Genomic DNA, 20,725 nt, shown 5'->3' with positions numbered 1-20,725 from the left:
AAAAATGTAATAAATAAGGCATAAAAATTCTAGAAACTAGATGGTAGGTAACATTTTAAGATAATAGCACTTTAATTGCAAAATTACTTAGCAATTGTTATAGATTAAATTACATATCACATCCACCTAACTGAAAGTGAATTAATTCATCATAATTAATGTTAGTGACAGCCACGTGAATTAATAAGGACTGGCCACTTATTTTAAAGTGTTTCCAAACTAAGCTAACACCTAAGTGCCTGTTATCTAATTCTGAATTAAATTGGAACTTCTAAAGGGGCATAGACACATTAGCAAATGATTGAAAACTAATTGAATTAAATATCTGTATATGATCAATGAACAGCAGATCAATGAACAGCAAATCAATTAACTGAGAAAGGTCACTTTAAAGAGTTTAGCCATTTTGCTTTCAAGATCTGTCAACAACATAATGGAGTAGCAGAGGTGTCCGATAAATTTAATTGTATTGTATATGTTACATATTGTTGGCATTGTGGGACTGGAATGACTCATTTTTATCCTGAAGGGGGAGGGAGGAGACCTAATCCAAATCCCCTTACTCTTCCTGTGCTGAGGATATTTTTCAGGGTCTTCTAATGCCACTGAGTCTCCTCCCGAAGTGCTTCTTGTAATCACTGTTCTGTTCCCTGTACTGTAGCGCAGACAGAGCATGTAGTGTAAGCCATGCTACAAATACTGTAGTGGAATAAAAGGAAGAGTACTTTTCAACACTGGAGAAGGGAGTATTTCACTTCTGGTATCAGCATAACACATGAATGGTGAGTTTCTACCATATTGTTGCTCGCACACAACCAATTTGGGGCTAGAAATAGCTTTTTTGAGCAGCAAGGAGGAACAAGTAGTATTGGCATTTTGAATATTAGCAAGCCAAGCCAAGTCTTGGCTTGACCTTAATTAAGATGTTGAAGAAACCATTCTGATGAAATTGATAATTTGAAAACCCATCCCCAAACACATTACAAATTAATTTATGGATTAAATTAGTGTAGTCGTGTACATTCCATAATTAGAAAAAAGAAATAAACCATCTATCCTTGGTAGGGACTTTCCAAGGATCATGGACCTATTGTTTTGGAGCTGATAAGTGGCGTTCGAACCCTTAAGCAAATGATCACATTTAACTTGGATAATGTAAACCAGATCCTGGGGTGGGGCTGTGTTGCACAGAGTGCAAAGCTCACTGCTGAACATCTCTGGCTGAAGGGCTTTGTGCAGGCTGGCCCCCCTACATCATGTTAGAGCTATGCCAGACTGCAGTGGCCCCGTGCCCAAAAATGCAGCCAAGGATCACTATACCACAGGGGTCTCCTGGCGACACCCCTTTCTTCTCTGACTGTGCTCTCTTTCCCCTACTACCATAGCAGCACTGGATGGAGGGTGAGTAGAGTAAGAGCTCTTGTGTCACTGTGTCCACTGAAGGATCCCATTGATACTAGAATGGTCCTCTCTCCACAGGTTTAGACAGGATTTTGGCCACTGCACAGGAGAATCTTACAATATCTACAGAATGCACTAACGATTGGGTCTATCTCACTGGGTTTGAGTAGGGATGGAAAAATTCTGCAAACTTGCTTATGCTGATGTAGGAATTAAATATAATCAGACTTCAAAGCATAAGTATGCAGAACTCAAACCTATGATTTTAATAACGCATAGTTTTTCAGAATTCTTTTGAAATTTATTTTATCTACCAATGTCAGAGAGGATTCCATCTTAGGAACTAGCCAACTTTTCTTTTACTATATGATAAAAAAAATGGTAACTAACCGTAATTGGCAAACAGAAAATCTGACTAGGTAGTATTTGCTACACCTCATGTGGTCAAGTTGCAGCAGCAAGAGCTGATCTCTTCTCTACAAGTTCTTTTCTCTTTGACCATTCACCACTGTCAAGCATGAATTCAGGCCATAATCTGTGAAGAGGCAACAACAACATAAAGAACAGTCAGTTGTTGATAAATCCTGGGACTGCTATTTCTTGGAATCAAAAGAGACTGCATAGAACCATACACCCTAGGTGATAACCTGGGGGTGAGGTAGATTGCTGCTTTTCATGCTCACAGCTCTGCCAGCTAACAATGCTGTAAAACTCACCAGCTTGAAAATAACTGAGAAGCTGCCAAATGTATGCAAAACTGTTTCCTTTCACTTGTGGATTAACCAACAACATTCTCATCAGCAGTAGGGAAGCAGAGGTGTTCTGCCAGCATTGCTCCCTCCTACACATACACATTGTTCACCTGTCTAAAGAGCAGGAATATATTGGCCTATATTAGGAGTGGGTTGTGCATACTCAAACTATTTGCTTTCACAGACAGAGCTAAATTATATAAAACTCAGCAAGTTCACACAGCAGTATTGGCAATCATCAGTCATGCTGCTTATGCTGCTTTAGCCAGAAGAATGGATAGTTTCAGTAGCAGCTTGCTTATGAGCCAACCAATCGTCTCCATTCTAAGCCCAAGAATAAATAATCATACCACATCCATCATACCAGGTTTGCAATGTTAGAATACTTACAGAATGGATGTTGTAAAAACCTATTCTCTGTGTGTGTTTATCTCAATTAAAAATATGTATAAATGCAAAATGTTATTAGTAATACTTTAAATTTACTTTATTATAATATAAGTCTAGGAAAACTGTCATTGTTAACGGCTATGAAGTTTAATTGATCATTAAAAAAATTTCACTACTTTGACTTATATAGTAACAGTTCTAAATATACATACTAGAGACAGTAGTTGTTACACCTTCTATTTTAAGTGCACTTCTAGCATTTATTAATCTAAATTAAATACGTATTTGGGAGCCTAGATGTAAACATTACCCACAATAGTTTCTAAATCTAAATAGCGAACATAATACTAGAGCTGACGGGAGGATGGCAATACTGTTTCGTGGCAACTTTGATATTTAAAAAAAAAATTCCTTCTGCATTGGAACAAATACAAAAGTGTTTGTATAGCATGGTAGTTAGGGCACTCACTTGTTATGTGGGATATCAGGGAATTGGTATTGATTCGGTTTTTCATCCCAGATTGCTTCAAATTAAGCAGAGCAAGGACTTAAACCTGAGTTTCTCACATTTCAGGCCAATACTCTAACCACCAAACTATTCACTAACTTGCTTTTTGGGGCAGGGGTAGAGCTTGGAACCAAAAATATTTTAGTTTAAGTATTTGTCAAAAACTGAAGTGGCTTTGATAAAACAAGAAATTTTGACAACATTTCCTTTAATTGAAAATATTTGAACCAGTTCCTCATGATACTCTGAGTAGTTCCAGCCATCACAAAATAATCATGGTGTGGTGCATTTTTATCTTTTTTTTTTTTTTAATGGGGAAGAAGGTGGTTGTGGAGCGCTGAGAGTTATGCTGACAGTTGCATAACTGCTCGTAGGCCCATATAAACCAGACAGGTCAAATGATCAGAACCAGATTAAAGGCAGTCCACTAGTGGTCCTGGCAGAGGGTTGTGAGTCAGGGTAACAACCTGTCCATGTAAAAATGCTTTCTGTTATGAGAACAACCCAAAGACAAGATGACTGTCACAGATTTGCAAATACAGACATCAGCTGTGGAGAACCATCATCTGCTAGAGACATAAGACAAGATAGTACTGGTCAGCCAGCAAATCCAGACTGACACAGTGATGATGGAGAATCAAAGCCACAAGGAAATTCTGCATCTGAAAGAGGGTGTCTTCACAACTAAGGTTAAGACAAGAATTGGATGTTGGAATGTTAGATAACTTTGAAGCATAGGTAGATTTATACAAGTTATCAGAGAAATGAAAATCTTTGGCCTAAGTAGACTTAGACTGAGTGAGATGAGGAGGACTGGATGGGGCAAATTATTGTTGGAAGGTGTGATTGTTTTATATTCTGGAAGAAGATGGCTTATTGTTGAGTAAGGAAACTACTAAAGCACGGAAAATACGGGAACCTGTAAACTCAAGAATATTAACTGCTCACTTTGTGACAAACCACACTAACGTCTCAGTTTTCAGTGTTATGCACCAACAAATGATAGCAATGAATAGGTCAGACTGTCTCTATGAAAGATTGCAGAGCATCCTTGGCAAAATCAATAAATGACATCATTTTCCTTATGTGAGACCTAAATGCATGGATTGGTCATGATAATACTGGATACAAACACAATCTGGGCAGATTTGGGATCCCAGGATAGACTGATAGAAGAGAACATTTTGCTGAATTCTATGACCTATGCAGTCTTTGCATTGTGGATACACTAGTTCCACACAAGGAAAAACTGACATGGAGATCAAATGATGACTTCACCTAGAAACAGCTTGATCATGTTGCTATGGGTAAGATCACTGTAAGATACCCCAGTGCATGCAAGTGCTGATGTCAGAAATGACCATCTTATTTTGGAGACAATCAAAATAAAACAAAATAAGGTAACACTATGCAAGGGAGAATGCATGTCTGAATCTAGAAAGTTAGTAGATCCAGAAGTGAAGGCACATTTCAAGTTGCAACTTAGCAATAGATTTGAAGAGTTAAAGACACTGCTATATAACATAGAAGAACAATGACAGTTTTTCAAAGAAGCAAGTGAGGATGAAACCAGGATTATGGTGGGGATGAAGATCTAAGAAAGAAAAATGGCTCCAATCTAATACATTGAGGTTTGTTGAAGAGAGAAAAGAATTAAAGAAGAGCATTCAACAAGAACAAGACAGCAATTGAAGAGCTATTCTTCAACAAGAATATGCAGACAAAGACTATGAAGTTAAAAGATCAGCAGAAGAGATAAGAGATAATGGATGGAAAATTAAACATGAGAAGTTGAGGAGGAGTATAAGAAATGGGATTCTAAAAAGCTTTTTCTGGTATCTAAACAAGCGAGATGACAATTCTCAAACTGTTGTAATATTGAACCATGAAGGAAGGATGGAGATCCCATTGTATAGAACATTCCCAGGCTGTGCTTAACCAGCCAGAACAGCTAGCACACCATGAGAAATGTGAAGAAATAGCAGCCTTACTACATCACTAGAAATAATCATGTTAGAGGAGGAAACTACGGCTAAAAGGCAACTGAGGCGTGGTAATGCACCAAGTTATGATAAGAATGATGCTGGAATGTTAAAATCTGGGAAGGAAGTGATGGCGAATTACATATGCAGGTTGTTACTGGTGTAAGGTGAGGTTGCATACCATCCCCTTCTCTTCTGCATTAGCATGGACTTGTGATGAAATGAGCGATGGCGGCTATTTGGGCAAGAAATAAGCTGAGAGACTTGCTTTTGTAGATGATAGTCATACTGGATACCAACTTGGATGGAATGAAAAAGACCCTCTATGAGCATAAAAGGGGAAACGGCCAAAGTGGGACTTCGTATCAGTAAGCAGAAGACGAAGATAATGGAGATAGAAGAGCATGCTGTCAGCACTGGCAGATGTGTGATTGATGGTGAAGAGTATGAAAGAAGTGATGATATTGTCTGTCTTGGAAGTACAATATCGGCTAACAGCCTGCTCATTAAGCAAGTGAAAGCAAACATTAGCAAAGTCAGTGGATTGTTTTACCATTTGTCAAACTCTGGAAAAGGCAAGGAGATTATTCGACTCTGTTGATCTTCCTACATGTTAGGTTCTAGGGAGGCCTGAGGCCCACCCAAGGTGCTCTGCAAGAATGAGGCCGACACCCACACTGTGAGTAATTGGCTTTATTGAAGGTAAAGTGACACACCCGCAACGGGGACTCCAAGCGTTGAAGTCACAGAGGCGGGGAACCCAGCGCCCTGGAGCTCGGCCTGGTACGGAGTCCAAAAGCACACACAAAGCACAGCTATATTTATATCAACAATAGCAAAGCAGCTCATGCATAATACAAAAGGGGCTTTCCACCCTCCGGGACCACCCGGGGCCGCCCCCCATGGCCCGGGGCCAGGGGCTTTCCACACAGCGGTTCCAACCGGTCATGGCCGGTTGAAGCTAGCGCACCGTGCCCTACAGTAACCGGGCGCTGAGAAAGCGGATCTGCCTACGCTAGGCCGTAACAACACCTTCCGCGATTCCCTGCCTTCCTACACTACACAACTGTATGTCTCAGAAGCATGGTCAGTGAGGGAAGTACACAACAGGAAGCTGAACGCACTCCCTCAGCATTGGTTAAGAAGTATCTTGGAAATTCACTGGTAAAATCATGTAACCAATGTGGAAGTGTTGAGCTGCATGAGTCAACAGTCTGCTGACTCAATATTTAGACACAGATGATTATGGTGGTTTGGCCTGCCATCAGGCTACCCCACAGCAGAAGCATAAGGTATGTTTTAGACTGGATCCCACCTGGAGGAAAGAGAAGGCATGGAGGACAAAGAATGACCTATCACATGATCAAAAAAGATGCTTCCATCATAGTGACAACTTATGATGGAGCCAAACAGACAGTAGTGGGCAAGAAAATGGGTAGCCTCATGTGCCACTAGACAGCAGATGCTAAAGCAGTCCTGGGGGCTTCTGTGAGAGGGAAGGGATGAATACCTCTCATGGTTCATCTGTTTTCATACTGGTGGAAATCAATGGCCTTTTCTGGATAATGTAAAACTAAACATCTTAAAAACAATCTCTGCAGATATATTTTGCTGTTGGAACAAAGAGAGAAATGTAATTATTCTCTGACCATTGCTTGTCCAACCAGGGGAGCTATGCCAAGAGTATCCGGCCTTTAATATCTCTTGGATTCCATTGGCACAGAGCAATAAGAAGTAAAAGGTAATGGAATGGCCTATTCCTGCTCACAGTGACATCACAGGGAGTAGAGTCAGGACTGCCTCTCCTTTCACTTGCTCCCACTCCCTGCATTTTTTTTTTTGCTTCTCCGCCCCCTTTTACTTGGCTACTTCTGTCTGCCCCTCTCCTCACTCACCTAATTCCACTTTCCTCCCCAATTCGCCATAAATTTCCAACTACATATTACTTAACAGACAGGAAACGAAGTGCCGGCACACACCAATTACTGCCTGTTTTACATTGAAACATGCACACACACTAAATGTATTGCTTCTTTTCCTTTTCAACAATACCTAAATCTCTTCCTAGAGAACAACTGAAACCTTTCACCCTTTATCACGATGATGGCAGTTGCTTTGTGCATTTTCAGACACTAGTGCTAGTCTATAATTAGTCACTACATCACAACTGCAGCACTGAATGTGTGCTTTCAATACCCAGATGGAGGTGGACAGCTCAGTCAATAAAAGGCTATCCTTTCTAGTGCTGGTCTCTTCAGTACAAGGAAGGGTCATTCTTGACACATAAGTAAATCACAAAGAAAACTGTCTGGCATGATAGATAAAGACTTGGACATCTGCTCCTTCCCATTAATCAGGCTCAGGAATTGACAGGGAAATTTGTGACAAGACTGTCCACAGGTTTACATTTGAGGAAAGGTGAAATGAGCTCTGCAGCCTGAAATATGCCGGCGCACGCTCTCTCAGGCTGAGAAAATACTGAGTTCTTGAATGGACAAGGGGAAAGGAGCTACCTTGTGATACTCTGTTTGAATGCTGCTTGGTAAAGTTGACTGCCTCCTTTCTCTGAGGCAAACCCTAAAGGGGGTGTCAGCAGTTGTCTGGGGGAAGACTGGGTCAAAAGCTTATTCCACTTCTTTGTCTCCACTCTCAAGCTGGCCTGATATGGGTTTCCTCAGCCACTTGTAAATGGGCCTTCTCCGATGCCAGAAACATCACTCAAAGCACAGTGCCGATTCCCTTGAACACACAATGTAAAGGATTGCTTGGTGTATCTGAAAAAAACAGTTGTAAGGCGATGAACATGATGTCATTGTATCAATTCCTGTTTATAAGCTAACCAGAAATCAAGCATTTGATTGAGACAATTTGTTCCTTTCCCACTCTCCTCATCTACAGATGTGCCAAAGATTTCCACTGAGAATTTCATCTATACTAGTATCAGAGGGGTAGCCGTGTTAGTCTGGTTCTGTAGAAGCAGCAAAGAATCCTGTGGCACCTTATAGACTAACAGACGTTTTGCAGCATGAGCTTTCGTGGGTGAATACCCACTTCTTCGGATGCAAGAGAAGAAGTGGGTATTCACCCACGAAAGCTCATGCTGCAAAACGTCTGTTAGTCTATAAGGTGCCACAGGATTCTTTGCTGCTTCATCTATACTAGTTTTTCATAAGAATAAGCTTCCTCTCGGTAGAGACAGAAAGCTGCTCAGCACAAAATAATCCTGGGCCTGGAAAATGTATCCTTTTTTTGCCTTTTGGTGCAAGCTGTTTTATACACATTGCTGCTGGGCAAAACAAATCAAAGCCATGCACAGACAGCTGGTCACAGGGATAGATAAATACATCGCTCATCTATACACATGGTTAAAGTGCCAAAATTACAAGACCCCTAACCTGTGTTTTAAAACCCCAAATGTAATATTTATACAAATGATAATTATAGCCATTCTACTATGTCTTAAAAATGATCCAAAATGTGTGTGGGAGGTGCTGTTTTTGGTCAACTAAATCTCTATGTAGTGTTATGGAAATGTGTCCCCTAGCCCTCAAATGGGTGGGATAATTGGACTCCAATATGTTCTACTTCTAGTCTGATCCCTAAGAATATGGGGAACTTACTTAAAAACACCTATCCTGGAAAAAAGAACAGGAGTACTTGTGGCACCGTAGAGACTAACAAATTTATTTCAGCATGAGCTTTCGTGAGCTACAGCTCACTTCTTTGGATGCATAGAATGGAACACATAGACAGGAGATATTTATACATACAGAGAACATGAAAAGGTGGAAGTATGCATACCAACAGGAAGAGTCTAATCAATTGAGATGAGCTATCATCAGCAGGAGAAAAAAAACTTTTGAAGTGATAATTAAGATGTATATAAACACCTTTCACTGTAATATGTAGGCACTGCAAAAGCTTTAAATCAAGAGTAAATCTCTGATCTCACATTTCTGGAGATTGGTCACTTATTTTTTAAAATTTCTTTCTTTTTTGGTATCCAAGTATTAAAAGAAATTATACAAGGATTGCTAACAGAGAACTACTTAGTACCTTTTGACTGATATTGCACACAGGCTTCTTGCTATCCAATCAAGCTATGGGACTTGCTTCTTTCAGTTTACTTCCCCTTACTGGCTTGCCATACTCAGATGCCCTATTAGCAGCTCATCACTACTCTCACAACCATCATCCACTTTCCTGTAAAATCAAGCCCTAAGTGTTCTGCTTCAAAGCAGTGGATCTTTTAGGGGGCATTGTGGTCAATTGGGATCAGGTTTGGGCTGGGAATCAGATGATCTGAGTTTTAATCTTCACTCTGCCTCTAATCTGCTGAGTGATTTTGGGCAATCACTTCACTTCTCTCTGCCTCTGTTTCCTCTTCCATCCTTTGTCTATCTAGATTGTAAGATCTTCAGTGCAGGGACCACCTCACACTATATGTTTGTATGGTGTCTAACATGATTTCTTGTCTAACTCAATTGTGGTCTCTGGGCACAGCTGCAATATTAACAATAATTAATCAGTGACAGAGTTTCTCTTTCCTTAATTGGCCTATGTATGAAAGCAGTTTTTTTAGCATGCGGTCCTAGATTTGCAGTGAACTGGAAGGTTTGGTTCCTCCGTGTGTAGCATTCAAACACATATCAGGATAAAGCCCATGAGAGAACAATTAAAATATTGCATCCGACGAAGTGGGTATTCACCCACGAAAGCTCGTGCTCCAAAACGTCTGTTAGTTTGTAAGGTGCCACAGGACTCTTTGCTGCAATTAAAATGGTGTGACCCGACATACTCCTGTTTACACAGCCTGCATACTACTGCAATGATATCTGTATAAAATATGCTTTGTGAGGTGTATTTGAAACTAATAACACACTGGTCAATACTATCATGAAATGTATGTGTCAGTTCTGTCTGTGGGATTATGGGTGCTCCCTGATATTATGCTTTAAAGTCTGTTACAAAAAGGTGTTTAAACCAGGCACATTAGAAGGAGTTGATCAACAGGTTTTCTCAAGACAAAGGAAAGAGGCCAACACCACAAACCAGGCGTGGCCAAATTTGATGGGTTATTCATTTGTATTGGAGGTTGTTGGAAGAGATCATTTACATTCTAAAACTGCAGAGGGATGCATTGCATTGGAATACACCAAGGGACACCTTGATCACGATGGAGTTGGCCCCCTGGAGGAAGCAGGAGACTGAACCCCAGGGGATCAATTTGACCCTTAACACAAAGGAAGTCTGTGAGATATAAGGACACACAGAGAGACTTTGGATTCTCCTTCACCTGAGAGACAAGGAAAATAAGCACCTTGGGTAAATAAGCTAGTCAGCTATTGCTGGAAAGGGAAGATTGGTGAGGAATTACCTTGAAAAGAGTGTGTAGTTTGTTAAGTTAGGTCTTAGCCATGAGAACTCATATTTTTACTTGTATTTGTTTGTAATCATTTCTATCTTTATTCCTTCTGCTTGGTATCACCTAAACTGTTATTTTTACTATAAAGCAGCTCAGTGCTGTGTCTGAAGGGAGGCATGTGTTTACCCCAGTTAAATTAATAAGCTGTAATGTAATGACTCTTTTAAAGAGCAGGGAACTTAATATCTTCTTCGAATGCACGGTCATAGGGGTTGTGTACTGCAGAGAAACTCTGAGGCACTCGAGGGCTGGAGTTCACTGACTGTTACTTGCTAGGCATGGTTTGGGCTGGGAGAGCCTGGAGGAGTTGTCTGGTGAGGAAGAGAGACTGGTCCAGCAGAGAGTTGATGCACAGTCTAATCTCCAGCAAAGCTCAGTCTTGCCGATGCAAAGAGTAACAGTGACTAACAGTTCTGATGTACCCCCCAGTAGAATGTTAGTGTGAAAAGACTCCAGAAAGTCTTCTGTATAGCTGTGCCAAAGCCAGAAAGTTTATCCCAGATCCAAACTTTCCCAGAGTTTGTGGGTATTCAGTTCTAGACTGTTGCTTTGGGTCCATGTCTACTTTTTCTTAAACTATAGAAGAGGATATTAGAAAGGAACTGTCTATAAATGCAGTGTGGAATTTTTCTTTCCAGAAAACAATATTCTCTGGTGCCTTTTGAGTACTGTGAATAAAAAGTCTGTATTATTGATTAGTAAAAATAATCTTGCCATATATTCTAGTCCAAGGTATTGCCTCCTCACTTTTGCAAACAAACTGAGCACTCAGATGTGCAGATAATAAAACACCCATCTGCTCATCAGTATTTCCAAATTGCCCAGCAGTGCATTGTCATTTCTCAACATGCCACCTTAGGAAACAGTATTTCTGCAAATGACAGTTCAGTAGTAGAAATGTGATTGAAGTCAATCTAGCTGCAAAACATATCCTAGTCTATCAACAACATGCATCTGAACAATCCAAATGCCAAACAACTGCCAATTGAGACACTGATTGGCATATATAGTGATGATTTCTGGCCAATCAGCTTTCTGGCAGCCACATACTAGTTTTCTTCCCTTGATTCTACTGCCTTAGTTGTCTTCTTGCTTATTGAACTTGGGCCTATACATAGTAGCTGACAGGTGTTTTCCCAGAGGTGATACAAACTCCCTTGCTCAGCCATTATCTGACAGTTTTCAGGTCTCCCCATACCAAGCAAATGATAGCTAGACTATCAGACAAGCAGGCAAACAGTTGCACTTGGCACAACTGCACATTTCCTGAAGGGAAAGAAACAGTCAATCTCACAGTTTCAGTCTTCCTGACACTATCCAACTATTTAGCAAAGTGCATTCAGAAAGTTCAGACAGGGAATACTGTTGATTGACTAAAGCTAAGGAGAAAAGGCTAAATGTCAGGCTTTTAACACTAAACTTGTGGCAGCTCTCTAACAGCCTGGCAGGTGGAGTGAAGTGTAGAAAGAAGAGTGACAGAAAAATGGCAGGTAGTAAAGAGAGGAATTGTGTTAATCCTTAAACAATGAATCTGTGGTCTGGGTTATTTTTTAAGCTTTTAATATGGATATCAAAGAGCACAATTATCTCAACATTGAAAAGACAAAAATACTGAAGTTTTTATTAGAATAACCACTTTTACCAGTTTAAACTGTTGAACTTAATTAAAATGAAAGCACTGTGTGCTGAGTCAGGAATTGTGCATTGTTGCCGAGAGTGGGATCTGTATAATCTGGTCTTGTTTATTATTGTCTCTCACTGAAGTTTCTCTCTCTTAAAGTTTGAAGTAGGAAGGTTAGTTTATGTGACCATCTCTGCAGAATCAGGAAACTGGTCAGAAGAAAAGTGTGACAACGTTTTCAGAACTGACCCTAGGAAAACTAATGAAGATGGAGAGTAGTATTAAAAGAATTAAAATGAAAGGAAGAAATATATTCAAGCCAATTGATAGAAGTACACAGGCAAAAAAAGTAAAACAAGAAAATACTCTAAATAGGAGAACAGAACAAGTCCTTTTAAAAAGGTAAAGGAAATGTTTCTGCATTGTATTATCTTCCCTTAAACAAACAAGACTTACATTTTTAGAACTTTGTGCTATTTCTAGAGGGACAGGGTCACTGCTATCTAAACACTTTTTTTAAAACAGGAGATTCAAATTGCACTAGCAGAAGGTGACTGCATTCTGAGGTGCAAAAACCATTAGACAAAATAAACAGAAGCCTAGGGCTTTGATTTTTCCAAATGGGAGAAAGTTGGAGAATTGAAAAGAGGAGCTGCTGAACAGATGTACTCCTTTCTGGTGCAGAGCACACATTTCATGCAGGTTTTTACTGTTGAATAGCAAGTGTCTAGGAATTTGCCTAGGGTGCACTACACATCCCTCAGCATTCTGTCCTGCCGTGAAGCATGTATTGGAAGAAATGATGTCCTGTCAAATTCTCAGTTGTAAGAAGAAAACTGTCAACCACATTACATTGATTTTCTCGTTGACATGATCAACTTTGGAAGCAGTATCTGTTTGTTTTTATAGGATGATAAATTGGATTGCATTTGCCAGTTAGCAAGTGAGAGATTTTCCCTAGGTGGTTCATAATAGGCATGTATTTCAGTATACTAAATATACATACTTGATTTTAAGAGACCGCAGTGTTTTATCCAATGAGTTCTGATGGTGATAATGTAAGTAGTTTGGTTTTCAATGTTTCTGAGCACCAAGAGCTCCTTTTGACTTAATTGACAATTCTGAGTGCTCAGCACCTCTGGAAATTAGTCCATGTATATGCATTATCCTTGATTCCAGTTTCAGTCTTGTATTTGTTTCCAAGCTCGTTCCTGATGCTATTGTGCTGTGACTTTAAAAGATTTGCATATTTTTAGTAACCCAGTCTTAAAAGTACTGTGTATAGCATACATAAAACATTAGTGTAATTATGGGGGCTTAAAACGACAGTTGTAATTTGATTATCTCTGATGCAACAATTTAGGGGGCTGATCTTGCAAACCTTCCTTACAACAGTAATCCCTACTCATGTCAGTAATCCCATTGACTTCAGTGAATTTATATAATGATGGCTCATGTAAGTAAGGGTTGCAGCATCTCAGTCTAGGAGAGACTGTATGTTTCTTTAACTTGAGATAACAGAGACAGCCTGAACAGGAATAATTCAGTGTAAAGATGTAAGTGGGATTTCAGATGCACAATTTAAAACAGGGGTGAAGAGTAGAAATTAGAATACCTAACATTATGGAGGCACTTTTCATGACTTCATAGTTACATTTGAGCTGAGTTTTTCACTTCGGAGCAGGGATTTGACAGGATATACTCCCCATACGCATTGTATTTACTCTGAGTACAGAATGAATGTTCTGAGAACATAGTTATATCTGATAATTAGTTTGAATTCAAATTAATTTTAACATGGATTCTTTAAGAAATTTAGGCTTATTCTCAGACATATCATCCCAAATGATCTTAATAATGGATTAACTCAAACTCTTCAACTTTTTCATGTAGTTAAAACTCATTGAAACCTCATGCATGTGCTACATGCTACAGCATATTCTGTATCTAAGAGTTATGATCATAGCCTAAAAATTGGAGTAGGTCAATAGTTCAGGTCACTCTTAAGTGGTACTATTATGTCATCAAAGATAATTCAACCAATCATGACTCTCCTTCCCAAGCTAGTTTTGCATGCTACAATTATATTGGTTGTCCAGTCATTGGAGGCTATATATATATATATAATGTGTCAAAAATTCTTTCTGGTAGATGATGAGACCCTCATTGTCACTGCTCTTTAAAGTTTTCATGACCACTGGATAACTCCGGTTTTGTCAGAGGGGAGTCCTGTTTTGATGGACTTAAATTCATTGGAGCAGTAGTCCTGCTGGGAACTGTGAACACTTTTCCCTGGAGCATGGTTAGGGCATCAGTGGTGTCAGAGGGATAAGACTATAGATTTGGAAGCTCTACTCCATTTCCTTCTCAGAACATACTGCTGAATTTGGCCCTAAAAGTTACAATTAAAATAAAGCGTTATGATTTATACTTCATATCTTCAACTCATTAGAGATACTGTATGGTAGTATTGTCTTTTGATTTCTTGATTAATGTTGGGGCATGAAATTTAATACAAACTTCAGCTAAAAGTGTATTGCTAAAAGTAATTTAAATGTTCAACACAGACTGAAAACCTCTTTCCTAGACCCATTCTGTGGCACATCAGCAGGCTGATATGATTGAAGGAAGGGATTAAAATTTCCCTGAGAGCTTGATGCTGATTTGTGCTGCCTTGCATCTTGTGTAGTTATTTACGTCTGTGCAACCTGGGTGTGAAGCACAACCAGTTCAGAACTTGTCACTCACATTGATGTGCATACAATAACATTTTAAACCCAGTTTGCAAATATGTTAAAAAAATGAAAAAAGATTCAAATGATGCAAAACAATGGAACATCAAGCCCTCTGGTTTTTCCAAATCCCCTCGCTGCATCAGCACTCCTTTTTGTTTGTTATTTAAAAATATTCAAGGACTGAAAACCAGTTATTGATTCCTGAATTATTTCATTTACCTTGGAGAAAGGGGTGCTTTTGCGCTGCCAATATTGCTTATTTGTAATTTGTTCTATAGTATTATTTTTCTATTTTTTCTCTTTCCCTGAATGTCTAATGTCAACAAGTTATAGTAATAATTGAATTGTATTATGAATGGAGATAAAGTTAAATGCGGGTCCTTGTTCCCTTTGATTTGTTTCTCTATGGTGGAGTTTGGACACAAATTCTGGAATGAAGAGGGAATATACACTAAAAGATGGTGTCTATTTCATCTTTTTTTCCCCTCTGGAGTTTGATTGTCTTCTCTGTTCCAGGCTGTTGTGATTTTAGATTTCTTTTGTATACTCGAAGCCAGTATGGAGAGAAAACACACATCCACACACATAAACACATACACACATGTTATCAGGTAAGCCTCAGAGACAATTACACATCTGCTTGACATCTGGAGTTTCTACACAGAGCAGACTACATAGAAACATTTATCCACTGGGGTGATTCAATCCTTTTCTTCTATAGCTCCTCAATCCATGAAGGAAAGGTTCTTCATAATTCATAATTTGCAGACAATAGCTTCATCACAGGAATAAATGCATGAAAAAGGAGAAGTAAGCAGTACTTAATTTGTGCCAGGCCTTGCCAAGTACTGAGCCCTGGTACCTCTAGGCTTGACGGTTCATAGTCCCAGCACCTCCGGGCTTGCTGCATCAGTTATGAAAGTTTTTTTTAAAAAATTGCTTGAGAACCAGCACCTCTTTCATTACAAATTAAGCACTGGGAGGAAGAGCCAGAAACTTCTGATATCTATACTAAAAGCTTTTAGAGAGGAAGATAGCTTAATTAGAGGAATCTCATCAATCATCAGATAAATGTGGAGTTCTAATTGGAGATAATGTTACATTATATTGTATTATTGAGCAGTTAGAGAATCAGTCAAGAAATAAGTTCAGGATATTAGGTAATAAATAGCAAATTTCTGGAGTAGATGTAACAAAGCTATCACAGGGTGACTGGCCCCGGTGAAAAAAGTAAGTCCAGCTCCCCCATGCCAGAACAGCTGTTCCTAATTTGGTCAGTTAAGAGGGTGGGACACCACCTGAGGCCTATGTAGGACAAGGGGAAGCTGAGAGTGGGAGAGTCCTGGTACTTACCCTGGCGAGCCCCGTGCCGAAGGTTGCCGATCCCTGTTGTAGACTAAATATAGGTCTGGTCCCCATTTAGTCTGAAACAAGGGACTTCCGGGAGGTATAGGTTCCAGTGAGATTCTAAGAACTGTACGATAAAGCCAGGCATGTTGGGAAAGAGTGCTAAGGAATTATAAGGAATAGTCCTTCCTCAGAGTGGAAAGAGGCTAGAATGGTTGTGGGGCGGAATGACTAGGAAAAATGTAAGACCTGAAGTGTTTCCCCCAGTTGAAGAGTGCTAGGAAGAGGCCTGTGAAGAACCAGGGAGAAGGAGACCCAAAGAGGCACAAGAAGGAGCCAGGTTCAGTACATTAGAAAATTGTGAGCCCTGTGCTGATGAGTGAAGATTTAGACCCATAGCAGAAACAGAAGAACACAGCCTGCATTAGAGAAGAAGTGTGGGTTTGAGACATGGTACATGCACTTGCTCTCGTTTAGCGCTTCCAGGCTGAACCTTCCAAAGAGCATGGGAGAAAGATTCCTTTCACTCCCACATCAAGAGAAAAGATCAAGGTGGACCTAGGACAAAAGACTCTTTGGCCTGGGGTGGTAAAAGACTATTTTCTTTGTTAGGACTTTTAATTATACCAGCAGGGGTGGACTCTTATATTTGGCTGCAAAGCTAAACCACCAAGAAGAGTAATACCTACCTTGAAAGCAAAAGCACTCGTTACCTACCATTGGAGGATAATTGCAACCAGTGAAGGGAAACTGAGGCATCAGCTTACTGACAACAAAGGGGTAAGCCAAATGCCTATAGGGAAGGGGTAAAATACTAAATGATTTTGCCTTGTATGCCATCAAATTATATGCGTGAATTATAGGTTTCTTGGTCCTGACTGCGTATAATCATTCTGAGGTTGAGAGAGCGCTTATCCACATTGGTCAAATCATTAGTTTTTAGAACTAATAGAATATTATCAGTCCTTCAAAACTTCTGCCTGCTTTTTATAACACCTGTACTTCTGTAAAAACATTGAAATAGAGGGCTAATTCTTTTTCAAATAGTGTGTCTAAGGTTTATAGCTCTATGCCATTAAATAGTGTGTGGAGAAGGAGAAAAGCACTCCTTTGATATCTCTGGCTCTGAAATTTACACTTCAGATAGGATTTCTTATATTCCTCCCTTTATATTTTTCTCTCTTCTCCCCTTCCTTTTTTCCTTCCTTTCTTCTTTTTCCTCCATCTTTCTTCCTCTCCATGATTTAAATTGGGGAGGGTGTGTGACACCGGGGCAGGGAGACAAGGCTGATCAATCATTTCACACACATACTCACAGTTCTTGAACAATCTCTGCAAGGTATTCAGTACGAATAGGCATTTCTTCAACATTAAGGCTTTCTAGCCATCAGGAAAATGCTTGCATGAAGACATGCTTCTTGCTGTGCCTAAAAGGTGATAAGATTGGTCTCAGCCCAGCCTCTGGGGAAGCCAGTTCAACACCCACAGGTCCTCCACTGAGACAATTCTGCTGCTAGCTCCTACCAGGGCACTGTCAGCTGAAGTAATGTGTATGGGCACAGCTGCCCAGCAACTGGGTAGAACAAGGGTATGTCTACACTACAAGAGTAGTTCGATTTAACTTAGGTCGAATTTGTGGATTCGACCTGATGAATTCGAATTTGTGTATCCACACTAAGGACACTAATTCGACTTTGTGAGTCCACACTAACGGGGCAAGCGTCGACATTGGAAGCGGTGCATTCTGGGCAGCTATCCCACAGTTCCCGCAGTTCCCGCTTCCCATTGGAATGCTGGGTAGAGCCCCCAATGCCTTCTGGGGGAAAAATGTGTCGAGGGTGGTTTTGGGTAACTGTCGTCATTCAACCGTCACTCCCACCCTCTCTCCTTGAAAGCGCTGGCGGGAACTCTGTTCACGCACTTTTCTGGTCAATGACAGCGCGGACGCCACAGCACTGCGAGCATGGAGCCCGCTGCGATCATCGCTGCACTTATGGCCGTTGTCAACTCCTCGCACCTTATCGAACACCTCTTCCACAGTCAGCTGCTGAGAAATCGGGCGAGGAGGCTCCGGCAGCGCGGTGAGGACATGAAGCGTGAGAGTGGCACAGACCTCTCACAAAGCACGGGATCCCGCGCCACGGAGATCATGGTGGCAATGGGTCACGTTCATGCTATGGGACGGCGATTCTGGGCCCGGGAAACAAGCATGGACTGGTGGGACCGCATAGTGCTGCAGGTCTGGGATGAATCACAGTGGCTGCGAAACTTCAGGATGCGTAAGGACACTTTCCTTGAACTGTGTGACTTGCTGGCCCCTGCCCTGAAGCGCCAGGACACCCGGATGCGAGCAGCCCTGAGTGTGCAGAAGTGAGTGGCCATAGCCCTCTGGAAACTTGCAACACCAGACAGCTACCGGTCAGTAGCGAACCACTTTGGCGTGGGCAAATCTACCGTGGGGGTTGCTGTGATACAAGTAGCCCACGCAATCGTTGACCTACTGCTCTCAAAGGTGGTGACCCTGGGAAACGTCCAGGTCGTCATAGATGGCTTCGCCGCGATGGGATTCCCAAACTGCGGTGGGGCTATAGATGGCACTCACATCCCTATCCTGGGACCGGCCCACCAGGCCAGCCAGTATATCAACCGAAAGGGCTACTTTTCAATGGTGCTGCAAGCACTGGTGAACCATAGGGGACATTTTACCAACATCTACGTCGGGTGGCCGGGCAAGGTTCATGACGCGCGTGTGTTCAGGAACTCTGGTCTGTTTAGACGCCTGCAGGAAGGTAGTTTCTTCCCGGACCACAAAGTAAGTGTTGGGGATGTGGAGATGCCTACAGTGATCCTTGGGGACCCAGCCTACCCGCTAATGCCCTGGCTCATGAAGCCCTATACAGGCGCCCTGGACACTGACAAGGAGCTCTTCAACTACCGGCTGAGCAAGTGCAGAATGGTGGTGGAGTGTGCTTTCGGACGTCTCAAGGGGAGATGGAGGAGCTTACTCACTCGCTCGGATCTCAGCGTAACCAATATCCCCATTGTTATTGCAGCTTGCTGTGTGCTCCACAATCTCTGTGAGAGCAAGGGGGAGACCTTTATGGCGGGATGGGAGGTTGAGGCAAATCGCCTGGCTGCTGATTACGCTCAGCCAGACACCCGTGCGATTAGAAGAGCCCAGCGGGAAGCGCTGTGCATCCGGGAGGCTTTGAAAGCTAGGTTCCTCAGAGAGCAGGGTAACCTATGACTGTCCAGTCTCTTTACAGAGAAGCTGAACCTGCCCCTGTTTCAGTTACTATTGACTTTTTTCAGCGGTTACATACCCCGTTCACCAGGTTTCCCCCCTTCCAACAGACGTTTAAAAATAAAGTTATTGGAACATTTTTAATTAACAAAGTTTTCTTTACTAACGAATTCTCGTTCAAGGGTTCCAGCAGGGACACAGACTGTGGTGGGTACGGTGTGCAGTGATGTACAGACCGCTTCTACACTCGAGGACTGACAGGCTCCTGCTCCTACAGCGGTCTCTGGGGGGAGGACGGTTACCGGAGGGTGTGCAAGAAGGGGTGGGTTTGCAGGAAGGGGTGAGGGGTGTGTGGGAAGGGTGAGTAGGTGTGGGGGGATGATGGCTCTGGCTGGGGCTCAGGGCATCGGAGAGGTTCATGGCTAGGGTGGAAGGGCATGGTAAGGGCAGCCTGCCTTGCCATTTGTGGATGCCAGGCGCTCGGACCCTGGGGCAACATACACCTCCCAGACTGACCTGGGGCAGCAGACACCTCGCAGAGTGACCCGGGTGCCTAGTGACTGCACTCTGTGTGTGACCTGCTGTTGATCCTGCCCCCATGTCTGTATCCTGTTAATGGTGGCTGTCCTATGCAATTAACAAACCCCTCCCCCTCCCTTCACACAAAGTCTTCTGCAAAGAAACATGACGGAAACAGTAATGAACAGCAAACTATTTTTAATACTCAACTACACAGTGGGGGGATGAAACTGGGATTTGGGATCGGGTGAGCCAGGAAGGCAAGCAATTCTCATACTTTAGGGAATGAGAGCTGTTTGGTACATGAGCGCTCTGCTGGGGTGGAGTGACAGTTTTCACGGCCCCTAGCGCCCCTCCTTCTTGTGATTTTGGGTGAGGGGGGGGACAGGACTTTGTGGCGGGGGAGGGCGGTTGCAGATACAGTTCAGGGGGGCTCTCTGCTCCTGCCTGTGGTCCTGCAGAACATCCACAAGGCGCCGGAGCATGTCCGTTTGCTCCCTCATTAGTCCAAGCAGCGTTTGAGTTGCCTGCTGGTCTTCCTGCCACCACCTGTCCTCCCGTTCGCTGTGTGAGCGCTGCTGCTGAGAGAGGGTCTCCCTCCACTGGCTCTGCTGGGCTGCCTCGGCTCTGGAGCAGGCCATCAGTTCAGCGAACATGTCGTCCCTAGTCTTTTTCTTTCGCCGCCTAATCTGCGCCAGCCTCTGTGAGGGGGATGCCGGGGCAGTTCGGGAAAGAGCCGCAGCTGTGTGATGGGAAAAAGGAAGTGATTTCCTTCCAAAGATATATGTTTGCGAACACTGA

At 42.0% G+C, this 20,725-nt stretch overlaps 1 protein-coding gene and 1 long non-coding RNA gene across 2 annotated transcripts in view; one reads left to right on the top strand and one right to left on the bottom strand.

Moving 5' to 3' along the window:
* RALYL (RALY RNA binding protein like) overlaps positions 1 to 20,725 on the top strand; it is a 358,668-nt gene that overhangs the window by 99,657 nt on the left and 238,286 nt on the right. The window lies entirely within an intron of this gene.
* LOC123365128 overlaps positions 1 to 20,725 on the bottom strand; it is a 35,439-nt gene that overhangs the window by 10,349 nt on the left and 4,365 nt on the right. Inside the window, exon 2 of the long non-coding RNA XR_006577439.1 lies at positions 1,792 to 1,936. This is a non-coding gene — a long non-coding RNA (uncharacterized LOC123365128). The remainder of the gene's footprint in view (positions 1 to 1,791; positions 1,937 to 20,725) is intronic.

Source organism: Mauremys mutica, chromosome 2, assembly GCF_020497125.1.
Source record: "Mauremys mutica isolate MM-2020 ecotype Southern chromosome 2, ASM2049712v1, whole genome shotgun sequence".
In the NCBI taxonomy this organism is placed as follows: domain Eukaryota; kingdom Metazoa; phylum Chordata; order Testudines; family Geoemydidae; genus Mauremys; species Mauremys mutica.
Note: the sequence above shows the minus strand (reverse complement) of the source record. Positions and strands in the feature narration are given on the sequence as shown.